Here is a 12167-nt window from a genome sequence, read left to right as displayed (position 1 = left end):
TTGGCATTGTCAGTCAATTTGTTAATGCGTCACGTTCTGTACACTATGCTGCCTTATTACATATTCTTCGGTATCTCCAGGGTACCAGAACTCTCTCTCTCTCTCTCTTCTATTTCCTGCTACATCTGTTTTAAATCTTCGTGCATATTCTGATGTTGATTGGGCTGGTGATCCAACTACCAGGAAGTCTACAACAGGTTACTGTTTATTTCTTGGTGATTCCCTTATTTCCTGGCAGAGTAAGAAACAAGATGTTATTGCCCTTTCCAGCACCGAGATTGAGTATCATGCAATGTCCACAATAGCTAAAGAGATTATTCATCTTCATCGTCTTCTCAGTGATTTTGGTAATTTTGTTTTGACTCCTACTCTTCTTGAAAGTATCCTAATGCCACTAGGAAAGAACCCTAGAGGGGGGTGAATATGGTTTATATGCTAATCTAATCTGATTTATTCCAAATTAAAACTTATTAACAAATATCCTAGCAAATTAGATATACTACAAGATATATATGCAATGATATGAAACTAACACAAGGGTAAACAAACTACTAAAGTGATAGAGCAATATAAACAACACGCAATTGACAAAGGCGATATAAATGATAAGCACGAATATAAAGGAATGACAAACACAAACAAACGATATGATCACGGAGTTCGGTCCTCACGACCTACGTCTCCGCTCCTCACCTCGAGGAGTTCGGTCCTCACGACCTACGTCTCCGCTCCTCACCTCGAGGAGATCTCCACTATCACAACCGGGTTTTCGACGCTCACCCGAATAACGTTTACACCTCACACTCAGTTTTCTAGTTCACCGAAAACTTTACAATTCACACTCTTGCAATCACACTCACTACCACCTCAAGTGTTGGTCTCTAGCCCGTGTCTCCCTCAAGTGTTAGGAATTACAACCTACCTCTAGGCATTACCACCTACCCCACTCCTCTTGTGACGACCCCGTCTCTCACCACACACTCCTCTCGGTGTACAAGTGTATTACAAAGTGTTCAACATAATTAGGCTCACAATATAAATAAATTTATTCTTTACAATGGATGAGAACACAATGTAAGCTCACACTCTAAGTCACAAACCCACAACTCAAATTATACTATGAATGTAAATACAATAAGCTCAATAGGTTGTGTGTGTACAAAGAGATAAATTAAATCAAACTAAACTCAAATAAATGCTAGCTCATAGAAATGAAAATCAAACATATAAATTAGCTAGATATGAGTTTAGAAAAACTTCTCTAATGATAACAAGAGAGAGGGAGAAGAGTGAATGCTCAAACACCAAAGGATGATCTCCACTTTGCTCTTGTGAAAATTTCTTCACAAACTTGTAAACAAACACTAAACAAACTTTAAAACCCTTGTAAACTTGTTTTAAAAACTTTCTTCTTGTTCCATAAAATAGAGCTGGGTATAAGGGGGTATTTATAGGAAACCCCAAAGATCAAGAAACCCCAGCAAAAAAGGGGGTATTTATAGGAAACCCCAAAGATCAAGAAACCCCAGCAAAAAGACCAAAAAACCAAAACATGATAAAGGCTAAAAAAACTAGTCGTTATGCCATCAGTCGACTAACGACTTTCATCATTCAACTGATGAGTAAACCGTTAGAGACATTTTCTAGCTCATCAGTCGACTGACGACCTTATCAGTCGACTGATGATCTCATCAGTCGACTGGTCAGTCGACCAAAACAAAACAGAAACTTTTGTTGTTCCAGGCGATTTCTTCAGTCGACACATCAGTCGACTGATGTCATCAGTCGACTGACCAGTCAACTGATAACAGGTTATCAGCCTGTTTTGAAACAAAAATCTGATTTTCAAACCTATTTTAAAAATAGCAAATAAAATTAGAAAAATATAAAACTTTGAGAAATGAATGCAAACATGATAATATACATGTTACAAAAACTGGTTTTTAAAAACACCTCCAAAAAAGAGAAATCTCTTTATTTTACAAAATAGTCCAAAACATGTAAATGAAAAACACTTGTTTTTGACATTGGACATAAACCATGTTTTGAAACTTTATAAACTGATTTTATAGACTTAATAAAAGATGTATGTTATGATTGTTAAGTCAATAAACTAATAACTCAATATTATGCGAAAATGAGGTTTTGCACAATATGCATTTAACAAATATGAAACATGTATATATATGTAAACAATAATATAGGTTTCATATTTATATAAACTTGTAAACTATAAAACCAAAACTTGTGTATATATACATAACTATATATATATATACATAGAAACCAAATAAAATGTGTGTGTATATGATATTGAGCTTAGAGTACTTAACACACATAATATAAAACCTAAACTAAATTACCCAAGCTTGTGATCTTCAACGAAGCTCTATCTTGGTACACTTGCGGATGAAGCTTGAACTTGGATCTTTAACTTGAATTGCAATGCTTCAACCAATATTCCGCCAACCTCCATTGGATATGATCGCGAATGCTCGATTCCATCCATCCTCCAACATATTGTTTACCTAGAATAAATACAAAATACAAACCCTAGATAAATAATATTAGTGGTAAATTGTTTGTTAAACATCATCAAAACAAAAGGACCCAACACGTCTCTATTGTGATAATAAGAGTGTCATCAAGATTGCTAATAATTCAGTATTTCATGAGAGGACCAAACACATTGAGATCGACGCTCATTTTGTTCTTCAACAAACAATTCAACTTGTTCATGTCTCATCAGCCGATGAGCTTGCAGATTTCTTTACGAAGGTCTTACCTGTTCATCGATTCTAATTTCTTGTACACAAACTTACTTTGTTTGATCCAACATGATTTTGAGGGGGTTGTTGATATTATTATATGTGTTAGTAGTGAGTTTAGTCTCATATTGGGTATGAGAGCACACCTCACCCTCCTTTAACGTGTGTGTGTGGGTGTGTGTGTGTGTGTGTACATCAATACTTAAATCTAAAGGAAATTTACCCCAAAACTCTCTCTCTCCTTTAACACATAATTAATGCAATAAATAATGAACATTGAATATTGTCTCCAAGTAACATGAGCGTTATCACCATCGATGTCATCATTTAACATTTAGTTAGAATCTCATACATTCTAACTATGTCCAAATTCTGGTACACTTGTTTTGTTGGATAATGTTGCAACTCCAAGATTTTAAGAGTGCTCAAGCGAAAGAAATTGGAACAACATGATATTGCAAATAAATTTACAACTTTAGCTAGCACTAACCAAACACGCTCTAATTGTTTTTCGCTGCTGGATTTGGAGCCTAAATCATGTACATAGTGGTCTCATCTTACATTTAGCGCTGAGGAAGAAAATTTCCTTTGAAGGTCACAGGTAAGATGGGCAATTAGGCAAGATGCAGAACAAGCAGCCTGTTTCTGTAATGTTATGAATATAGAGCATTTTATTCACTCGCCAGATAATTAACCAAAGACTTTAGATCATTTATGCCACAAATATATGGATCATATTTTATCAGAATAGCTAGTTCATATCTCCAGACAAGATGCTGTCCAAGTAAGATGAGTTACAAAGTAAAGCAACAATTGAAAGCAAATAGCACTTCAAGAACCATATAGTTTCCCCTGTTATTGCACTTATGTAACCTTACTTGATTTTTGGAGCATTTGCAAATCCAAAAGTTTTAAATCAGCATTTTATTACCTTTTGTTATGGAAACATAAGAAATTACCTCCGGATGTTCCCATAAAACGCTCACATGCTGTTTTAATAATTTTTTAACCTTTAATGTTGTTAAATTTACTATTAAAGTCATTCCTATTTTAAACCTACCGAAATTTTATTTTTAAAGTAAAACTGGAATAGATTTAACACTTAATTCAACAAATACTAAGGTTAAAATTTCTACAATTAATCTATGAGCGTCAAACGAAAATTTTCAAGTAAATATTCTTTTGTTTGCATAACAGAAGGTATCAAACTGCAAATTTCAAAAACTTCATCGTATATAAGTGCTGCCAAAAACAAAGGAGGGTATATTGGTGCAAATAGGGGAAACTATGAGGTGTTTAATTGAGAATTAGCCATTGTTTTTTTTTCGAGTAACCATAACACTCCTATCAGATGATACTAAATTGATAGAGGTAAATCCCATTGCATACATGCACATTCTAAGTGTTGAATCAACAGCCTAAATTTCTCTTATCTTTTCTAGTTTCACTTTGAGCACATTCTGCTCAACGACAAGCATACTTTACATGATAAAGGAGAGACATTCAGTAACAGGAGTAATCTGAAACATCCGTTGAAACCTTTTCCTTTTTATTCCTTTGAGCAGGAAGAAGCAAACCACAAAATTAAAGTGCATCCTTTCAACATGATGATCAGATGTGAAAACATGGTCCCCTCAACTTCTTTTGTATCTCAAGCTTCATAGAATGGTTATGATGAATCTGCAAAAGCTCACTGTTAGTTCCGAGATTGGACACAAGGAAACTGCCCCGGACCCCAAAGAAAAAGGGATATGTACAACAATGACCAACATATACAATCAAGAACACCTTAGTATTGATATATGGGATCAAGCTGATGATTAGATTGAGTCAGGAACACACCAGAAACAAAGTTCAAAAACTCAAGCCGATACGATACCATTATGCAGTAAGTCATAACGCAATATAATTGGATTTATAGTATACTGTTGGGATGCTTGCATGAAATGAATAAACCTTAATTAATAAATTTTCATTAAAATTTTAAAGCATAATTAATTAGATAATGACACTTATGAAACTACATTTAAATCTGTCATATTTTTATGGAACTAAAATCTGTCATATTTAATATACATGAGATAAATGCATGTCATCCATTATGGTACCCATTATTTACATAAGATTTGGCTATAATATTATGTTATCTAAACTTATCTCTTAACCTTTCTACTATATGAGAATTCCGAAGTTTTGATGAGGGTTGAGGCTTATAAATTTATATTCCAACATGTTTTCATAGGTTGAGGGCTTTTTCCACAGACCAAAAGCTCGACTCATGCAACATTATATTTTCTTTTTCTTTTAACGCACAGCCAGATAATTTTGAACCTGTAAATTTAATATCATCTTAAAATCTTTTTTTCCTGCACTCAACTCGAGGGTCATGATAAAGATTGAAGGTTATTGGTTCACGTATTATAACAACTCCAATTCCAAAAAGAATTTATTGACCTTCTATTCCGTTACATATCTACTTAATAATAGTAAGTTATTTGCACAGATTCGATGATGAGGCCCACAAATCATATCCAAGGTTTTGGTATCTTGTCATTGACTTGATAGGAATGGAATAATGTGATCAACAACTAAGAGGTTAGAAACCATAGACCTCTTTAGATTATGCACTACTACTTATAGTTGTCCAAGGCAGTTCCCTTTACGTGGGAATGAGAGGAGACCAATTTGAGGCAGAAATTGTTGGGAATATTAGCTGTTTAGACAAAGATTAACGTGAATTTTAAATAGTTGATTATTAAATTAGATAATATCAGATCATTATTGTAACTCAGAAATAAAATTGAATCAAACGAAAATAAATGAAAGTTAGAAATACGGCCTGATGGTCGAAGCGTGCAAGACACTGTTCCAAGAATCTAATTGTCCCCTCTCGTACAGGGCTACGCGATAAAAGTTCTCGGAGATACATCGACCCTCGGTCAGGCGACCTCCTTCTCATCGGCACGAGCTTCAAGAAGGCTTTGCGAATTCTTCTCGACTTTCAGGGAACCAACAAAATATAACAGCAAGTAAACGTAAGAGAAACAACAGAGCAGAGATGAAGAAGAGCTTGTTGTGTTTTCACTATACTAAAATTCTTGCAGGTTTAGGTCCTTTTATAGGGGAAAAACAGTCGTTATCCGTAAATCCGCAATTAATATGTTTTAATTACTCACCCATTTATCACGTTTTTAATCACGTTACAAAATAAATCTTAGCCGTTACAAAATATTTCCGTTACAAAATAAATCCGCAAAATATTTATCACGTTTCTGTTACAAAATATTTCCATTAATCATGTTTTTAATCTGCATCATATTAATTATATTTTAATTATTCCAATTAGCAAAAAACAAAATATAGCAGGTTAAGATCCCCTCAATCAGGAGCTGCATTCGTGTCCGCAGGTCGTGTGCACGCGCCACCCGACCCGAGCCCGGCCCGGTCGGCGCGTGCGTGTGTGGTGTGGAGCATAACCTTTATTTTCTTCTAGGCATAGGAGAGAAAGAGAAGGCTTATAAACAACCTATCTTCCCATCTCCTTTCCAATGTGGGACTAAACTTTTCCTCTACAAACTCAAGTTTTAAGTTACAACTCCAACAATTCCCCACATAACTTAAAACTTAAAATAATTCAGAAACAAGAGTAATAGAAGATCTTTTGAAAATAAGATTGCTGGTTCCCTTATACTATGTAATAGGTGGAGGTACCTTTTGGTTTGAACCTTCACTTAGTGACAGTTGTATAGATCTGTGAGAGCTTGGTGGACTACGCCTTGAACCAGTCCTATTTATCGTATTTCTACAGAAAGCACACATAGTACAAATTTGAAGAATTCTAAACGGGTTGCTCTGTTATCGGCTTTGCGTAGGTATCTTTCATGTGTGTTACTAAGGAGTAGCCCTGATCCCATAGTCACGGCCTCACAACTACACACATATAGGTGAATCCTAATAAGGATGCGAGCAAGTAAGCATCTTGCCTCATGAGTCTTGAATTCATTAAGAGTTTAACTCAACCTTTTACTTGCTTTTTATGAGCACTAATCATCCTAGGGATGGGATCAAATAAATTCAGTGCTCCTCACAATTAATCACTCGTCCAGTTTGTTTCTACCCATTGAACCTCTGCGAGGTTGGGTTGCCACTATAGTGATTTTTCTTATGGGCTGAATCCCATACCCCTCGATGATTCTAGGACCACTGCCCTAAATAAGCTTTTAGTTAAGTGATCTGCATGATTTTTCTCTAATCTTTCAAAATCTAAGGCTATTACATGGTTTTTCATCTTATATCTCAAGGATTTATGTCGCACTTTCAACTGTCGATTCATCTTCACATTTGCGTTCTCTTGATGACATTTGTTAATCGCTGACCTGCAATCACAATGAATAGAACTAGCTGGTAATAGTTTTTGTATTAATAGAATTTTAGTAAGTAAATCTTTCAACCATTCAGCTTCTATACTAGTAGTATCAAGAGCTATAATTTCTGATTCCATTGTACTTCTAGCCATTAAAGTTTGTTTAGTAGATTTCCAGGACACAGCTCCTCCTCCTAAAAGGAACACAAAACTAGTGGTGGATTTTACATCTATTGAGTCACTAATCCAATTTGCATCCGAGTATTCTTCTAATACAGATTGCAGGTCAGCGATTGACAAATGTCATCAAGAGAACGCAAATGTGAGGATGAATCGACACTTGAAAGTGCGACATATATCCTTGAGATATAAGATGAAAAATCATGTAATAGCCTTAGATTTTGTAAGACCAGAGAAAAATCTTACAGATGACTTAACTAAAGGCTTATCTAGGACAGTGGTTCTAGAATCATCATGGGGGATGGGATTTAGCCCATAAGAAAAATCACTACAGTGGTAACCCAACCTCGCAGAGGTTCAATGTGTATAAACAAACTGGACAAGTGATTAATTACGAGGAGCACTGAATTTATTTGTTCCCATCCCTAGGATGATCAGTGCTCATAAAAAGCAAGTAAAAGGTTGAGTTAAACTCTTAATAAATTCAAGACCCATGAGTCAGGATGCTTACTTGATCGCAGCCTTATTAGGATTCACCTATATGTGTGTAGTTGTGAGGCCGCGACTATAGGATTATGGCTGCTCCCTAGTAACACACATGAAAGATACCTACGCAAGGCCGATAATAGCGCAACCTGTTTAGAATTCTTCAAAACTATACTATGTGTGCTTTCTATAAAAATCAGATAAATAGGACTGGTTTAAGGCGTAGTCCACCAAGCTCTCACGGATCTATACAACTGTCACTAAGTGAAGGTTCAAACCGAAAGGTACCTCCACCTATTTCATAGTACAAGGAAACTAGCAATCTTATTTTCAAAAGTTCTTCTAGTACTCTTGTTTCTGAATTATTTTAAGTTTTAAGTTATGTGGGGGATTGTTGGAGTTGTAACTTAAAACTTGAGTTTGTAGAGGAAAAGTTTAGTCCCACATTGGAAAGGAGATGGGAAGATAGGTTATTTATAAGCCTTCCCTTTTCTCTCCTATGCTTAGAAGAAAATAAATGTTATGCTTCACACCACACACATGCGTGCCGGCCGTGCCGGGCTCGCTCTCGGGTCTGGGTCGGGTCAGGTCGTGCGCGTACACGACCTGCGGACACGAATGCAGCCCCTGATTGAGGGACTCTTAACATGCTATATTTTGTTTTTTTCTAATTAGAATAATTAAAACATAATTAATATGATGTAAATTAAAAACGTGATTAATGGAAATATTTTGTAACGAAAACGTGATAAATATTTTGCGAATTTATTTTGTAACGGAAATATTTTGTAACAGCTAAGATTTATTTTGTAACGTGATTAAAAACGTGATAAATGGGCGAGTAATTAAAATATATTAATTGCGGATTTATGGATAACGGCTGTTTTCCCTTATAAAAGGACCTAAACCTGCAAGAATTTTAGTACAGTGAAAGCACAACAAGCTCTTCTTCTTCTCTGCTCTGTTCTTCCTCTTACGTTTACTTGTTGTTACATTTTGTTGGTTCCCTGAAAGTCGAGAAGAATTCGCAAAGCCTTCTTGAAGCTTGTGCCGACGAGAAGGAGGTCGCCTGACCGAGGGTCGTTGTATCTCCGAGAACTTTTGCGGCGTAGCCCTGTACGAGAGGGGGCAATTAGATTCTTGGGACAGTTTCTTGCACGCCTCGACCATCAGGCCGTATTTCTAACTTTTATTTATTTTCGTTTGATTTAATTTTATTTCTGAGTTACAATAGTGATCTGATATTATCTGATTTAATAATCAACTATTTAAAATTCACGTTAATATTTGTCTAAACAACTAATATTCCTAGCAGGGATGACAAGGAAGGGTCGCTCCCTCGTAACATTGAGACTTGAGAGATCACTAGTAGGAGATATTTTATCACTATAAGCATTGCTGGAGAAAAGTTCCTATAGAAAACTATATAGAGAGGATGAAGAAGTCCGGCCTGGAATAAATCTAGATGCACAATTGCTATCATCTATCATTACACCCAGAGTGAGTATCAATATAGTTGCTATTATAGACATTTGAATGCATTGATAGCTAATAATAATGTGCGCATCAAGATTTTATGTTATGCTATATGTCTTCATTTTCTATCACTCTATATAATTTTCTGTAGAAACCCCTCTATAGTTTTTTTACAGGAAAGTTGATATCTATCAATCTATATAATTTCTATGGAAGCCCCTCTGTATTTTGAAAGGGAGGCTGATGTCCATCTCTCGATATAATTTTCTATAGAAGCACCTCTATAGTATTTTGGCAGGGAGGTCGATATGGTTGGACGAGCTTGAGCTGGTGTCCAAAAGTAAAACTTTGGTGGGTCAGACGTTAAGGAATAGTAATATATGATTTGTTTTTGTGTTGTTCAGTTACTAGGCTCAAAGCCTAGAGTGCATACTACTGTGTGTCTGTGTGACATCTGACAGGAAAGAAACTATGATGTGCGATGAAAAATGTGATTCTATACATAAATAATAATTCTCTTTTCTATTCATCAAAGGTGTTTTTCATGTAAAGTTTAGCTGCAACAGTGGTTACTACAAGTTTTGGAGAAATGAGCAATCCTAAACAGTTAAAAAAGAGAACAAAATTAAGCACCTAGATACTCCTAAGCTAGCAGAGACACCCTAAGATTTACTTTTAAGATAAAAATCCACCCTACGACACTTTGCATATCTAAATGGATCCACAACATTTGTCCTCATCTCAAAAAGAACAAATCCGTGAGATTGTAGCTCTAAGATTTCCATGAATTTCGCAATCATTGCACAGTAGAAACAATTATTAATGGTAAGGAGTATGAGAAGGAAAATGAAAGGAAGAGATCAAAAGAAAGTTTGATTGTCATTCAGAAAATTATATAATGGGAAATTATCATGTAAAAGCTATTTGGATTCGCTTTCTTCTTATGTTTAGAAAATGAAGTGATCAGTGGACCAAATATTACACAACTTTGTACAACTTAATAAGTATTTTGCTTTCAGCACATCTACCACTAATACAAATATATAAACCCTTATTTACTTGCCATTTTTATGTTATGCTATATGTCTGCATTACAAGTAGCACTCATCATCGATCGCTTTATTCTAAACAAGATTTTATGTTATGCTATATGACTTCATTCTCTATCACAGAACAATGTCAAGATCAACGATCCTAGGGCATTACTTATCGACGATGGTAGTTCAACGGATAAAGAAGACATTAGTAAGTTGATCGAGGAAGTATGGAATGATCTAGATGACTTAAGATCTCTAATTTTCAAACCATAGCTCTCTGTTTCTTCCCCTCCCTTATTTTATCTCAATTAGGTCAGAAAGATTGTTTTAAGATAATATAGGAGAGGGGATATCTTAGCTACAACGAACGGCTGAGATTGAACTCTGAAATTTGAATTTTCGACCTAGACTCATTGATGAGTAACTATACTCAATATTGAGAGGCATTGGCTCATCAATGGGTCAACTGCTCATTGATATATGCATCATTTGCCTTTTTCCTTGATTGACAGGGGCTTACGAATCTCTAACCAATGACCATGCCTCATTGATGAGAGATGCACTCATCGATGAGAGATAAGGTGTTCTATTAAAATCAATCGATAGAAGCTTATGAATCGATGAATTTGTAGCACGTTCATTGATGAGCATATGAACTCATTGTTGACTTCTGTTCATCAATGACCATTTTGTTCATCGATGAGTTTACTCATCTGTTGAGCTAAAGTTCATCTCATTTGTCAATATCAATTCTAAATTTATAAACCGGCACTAATCATCTCAACAAGAGTGCTAACCACAAGTCGCGTGGGGGGCTCACGCGCACTGTGGCTAGGACACCTGGCCCTTTAGGGACAGGTGTGCCAGCCACAGCGCGAGTGAACCCCACTTGCAGCTATGGCTAGCATTGGAAATCATTCCAAACACAAATCAGGCTTAAATATATGTTTGTTATTATTTGAAACTGTAGGGATATTGAAGGAATGGCGAGAGAGTGCAGGAAAACAGCAGAAGAATCAGCCAAGCTGGCGGTCGACCACGGGGACCCTGTAGGTGATTATCTCTCGGGAAATCAGTTCGGTCGACCGCCACAGTCGACCGCGAGTTTGACTGTCGGATTTGGTTCTCTGTCGGGGGGTGTTCGGTCGATCGCGAGCTTCGTGTGGTCGACCGCAAGACCTGCGCGGTCGACCGCAGATGGATTTTGGGCTGGGCTTTGGATTTTGATTCGGTTCATTTCTGAGTTGATATATAACCCTAAACCTGATTAATTAGGGTTTAAGCAAGGATGATTTTAAGCAGTCTTTTGGAGAGGATTGCTGCATCCAATTTTGGGTTTAAGCAAGGAGATTTGTAACTCTATTTGTATTCTCTTGATTTCTAATAGTAAGAACTCCCTCCCTCCTTATCCCATGGACGTAGGCAACTTGCCGAACCACGTAAATCATTTGTTCTTGCTGTGGTTGTGATTTGCTTATTGGTTGTGGTTTATCTCTTGGATTGTTCGTGTCGCTCCTTGAAGCTTCCACCTCGCACAACAATTGGTATCAGAACTTCAGGCTTGTTTGAAGGATTCGGTGAAGATTCCTATCTGAAGAGTTAGATCGACAACATGGGAGATGCAAGCACATCAGCTTCATCTCTTACGAAGGAGATACAGAGTCTGAGCATCAATAACACGAAGATTGATGTTCTGAAGTTCGACGGTAAGATCAATTTCGTATTGTGGAGGTGTCAAGTGATGGATGCCTTGGATGCATAGAATTTGGAGGAGACTCTTGAGTTAAAAAAGAAACCCGCTGACATGGAGGATAAGGTTTGGAGGAAGATGAACAGTAGAGCTTATGGTGTTATTAG

This window comes from Asparagus officinalis, chromosome 8 (assembly GCF_001876935.1).
Source record: "Asparagus officinalis chromosome 8, Aspof.V1, whole genome shotgun sequence".
NCBI lineage: Eukaryota > Viridiplantae > Streptophyta > Magnoliopsida > Asparagales > Asparagaceae > Asparagus > Asparagus officinalis.
This window is presented reverse-complemented; position numbering follows the sequence as displayed.